This window comes from Octopus sinensis, linkage group LG25 (assembly GCF_006345805.1).
Source record: "Octopus sinensis linkage group LG25, ASM634580v1, whole genome shotgun sequence".
NCBI classification, from domain to species: Eukaryota; Metazoa; Mollusca; class Cephalopoda; order Octopoda; family Octopodidae; genus Octopus; species Octopus sinensis.
Window position 1 is genome coordinate 16,386,624 of NC_043021.1, and position 2,500 is coordinate 16,389,123.

General features: G+C 36.6%; 1 protein-coding gene across 3 annotated transcripts in view; it reads right to left on the bottom strand.

Annotated features, from left to right (window-relative positions):
* LOC115224568 (peroxisomal sarcosine oxidase-like) overlaps nt 1–2,500 on the bottom strand; it is a 49,602-nt gene that overhangs the window by 20,887 nt on the left and 26,215 nt on the right. The window lies entirely within an intron of this gene.

Consider the following 2,500-nt stretch of genomic DNA (forward strand, 5'->3'; position numbering starts at 1 on the left):
TTCTGCTATAGCCCCGGGCCGACCAATGCCTTGTGAGTAGATTTGGTAGACGGAAACTGAAAGAAGCCTGTCGTATATATGTATATATATATGTATGTGTGTGTTTGTGTGTCTGTGTCATTGCTTGACAACCGATGTTGGTGTGTTTACGTCCCCGTCACTTAGCGGTTCGGCAAAAGGGACCAATAGAGTAAGTACTGGGCTTACAAAAAAGAATGAGTCCTGGGGTCGATTTGCTAGACTAAAGGTGGTGCTCCAGCATGGCCGCAGTCAATTGACTGAAACAAGTAAAAGAGCAAAAGTATATTATATATAATTGATATAGGATAAAATTTATTTTATCAATGGCCAGCATATCAAAAAATGCCTTTAAAGGTAAAATTTATACATAATTTACAAGATAAGGGCAGAAGAAAAATTCTAATGCCAGATATGCCGAAACAAAAAAAATTGTCGATAACCATTAAATTTATGCGTCTCGAAATAAACCGATAGAAATCTCTAAAAAATTCATTATTACCGTATTGGTCCAATTTCGGGGTTAATTCACAAGAAATTTTCCCCTCTTCAGCGGCACATACACGAGATATAAATGAAATACTTATTCATACCTCGGAAGAGCAAGCACAAGTCCCTAGCAGCTTAAGTTACCCAAATATATCCAAATAGACACTTCACAGAGTGATAGAATCGGAAGTGAACACTAATCTCTCTCTAATAAACGGCAGTTTGTCTGTGCGTGTTTCTGTGTGTTGTTGCTTGTACCCTCACCTGACACGGCTTTCAACCGATTCGATGAAATGACACACACATAGCCCAATGTCATAATTCAAAACTAACGCAGCAAAAATTTTGAAAAGTTCCCCCAGTCTGAAAAAAATCGATAAATTCGACATGGGGTCGAGAATCAGGAACTCAACCACAAACTGTGGTAGGGGACGCAACAACTCCACCTTTTTTAACTATCAAAAAAAAATTACCATAATTTTTTTCCATTTTTTTGCTATTTTTTGGCTATACTCTCTAAAAATGCTTTATAGTTATTTCCCTTACAAACCTGAGCAACGCCGGGCGATACTGCTAGTCTATTTATAATATTTTGTATTCCTGCTTTTATTTTTCATAAATTTCATAATATATATATATATATATATATATATATGAACACACCAACACTGGTTGTCAATTGGTAGCATACAAAGACAGACACAAACACACACAAACATATGCACACACACACACACACACACACACACATATATAGGATAAAATTTTTTTCACAATTTAAAAAATTATATCAACTATAAATAGATTAGTGTTTCACTTCCGGAGTCTATCACTCTGTGAAAGTAACTAGTTCTGATCACACGTGTCTCGAGGTGCGCCGAAGATTTTTCTATTTGAATATATTTGGAGTACTTAAGTCTGCTCGGGACTTGGTGCTTGCTTCTTCCGAGGGTATGAATAAGTATTTCATTTATATCTCGTGTATGTGCCGCTGAAGAGGAGAAAATTTCTTGTGAATTAACCCCGAAATTGGACCAATACGGTAATAACGAATTGTTTAGAGATTTCTATCAGTTTATTTTGAGACGCATAAATTTAATGGTTATCGACAATTTTTTTTTGTTTCAGCGTATCTGACATTAGAATTTTTCTTATATATATATATATATATATATTATATATAATATATATATATATATATATATATATATATATATATATATACATGTATATACGACGGGCTTCTTTCAGTTTCCATCTACCAAATCCACTCACAAGGCTTTGGTCAACCTGAGGCTATAGTAGAAGGCACTTGCCTAAGGTGCCACACAATAGGACTGAACTTGGAAACATGTGGTTAGTAAGCAAGCTTCTTACCACACAGCCACTCCTATGCCTATATATATATATATGTATATATATATATATATCCCAGGGAATATTTGTAAACTTGGGTTCATTATGTAGGGTTAAAAGTGTAATTTGTTGGTGGAACTAGTATGACTGCACCCATGTAAGGATCGATATAATTATTAAATTTAATGTGGCTGTTGCCAGTACCGCCTGACTGGCACGTAAAAGCACCCACTACACTCTCAGAGTGGTTGACATTAGGAAGGGCACCCTGCTGTAGAAACTCTGCTAGATCAGATTACAGTCTGGTGCAGCCATCTAGTTCGCCAGACCTCAGTCAAATCGTCCAACCCATGATAGCATGGAAAGTGAATGTTAAACAGTAATGATGATGATGATGATATATATATATATAAATAGGATATATACCACAGATTTTATAACTGGCCATTTTGCTTGTTGTAAATCAGTGACCGATGGTCACTTTGTTTACAATACATTGCTGGCTGGAGTGAACCCTGGCTATTGCTCTAGCAACCAGGTACTTGCAACTGAAGATGAGCTGACCAGCTCGAAACTGAGCCAGTCTCATGAGCTTGTAGTCTGCTAGAGGATGGTAGGGGTCCGCTCCCACTGCTAG